This window comes from Haliotis rubra, unplaced genomic scaffold (genome assembly GCF_003918875.1).
Source record: "Haliotis rubra isolate DU_JTF1 unplaced genomic scaffold, ASM391887v1 Scf1002, whole genome shotgun sequence".
Taxonomy (NCBI): domain Eukaryota; kingdom Metazoa; phylum Mollusca; class Gastropoda; order Lepetellida; family Haliotidae; genus Haliotis; species Haliotis rubra.
In genome coordinates, this window is record NW_025764896.1 from 264,675 (window position 1) to 265,049 (window position 375).

Consider the following 375-nt stretch of genomic DNA (forward strand, 5'->3'; position numbering starts at 1 on the left):
AACCCGGACCTTCACGGGTAGAGGCAAGCATGGGTTGCTGAAGACCAGTTGTAACCCGGATCTTCACGGGTAGAAACAAGCAAGGGTTACTGAAGACCAGTTCTTACCCAGACCTTCACGGGTGGAGACAAGCATGGGTTGCTGAAGACCAGTTGTAACCCCGACCTTCACGGGTAGAGACAAGCATTGGTTGCTGAAGACAAATTCTAACCCAGATCTTCACGGGTGGAGATAAGCAAGGGTTGCTGAAGACCAGTTGTAACCCGGATCTTCAGGGGTAGAGACAAGCATGGGTTGCTGAAGACAATTTCTAACCCACATCTTCACGGGTGGAGATAAGCAAGGGTTGCTGAAGACCAGTTGTAACCCGGATCT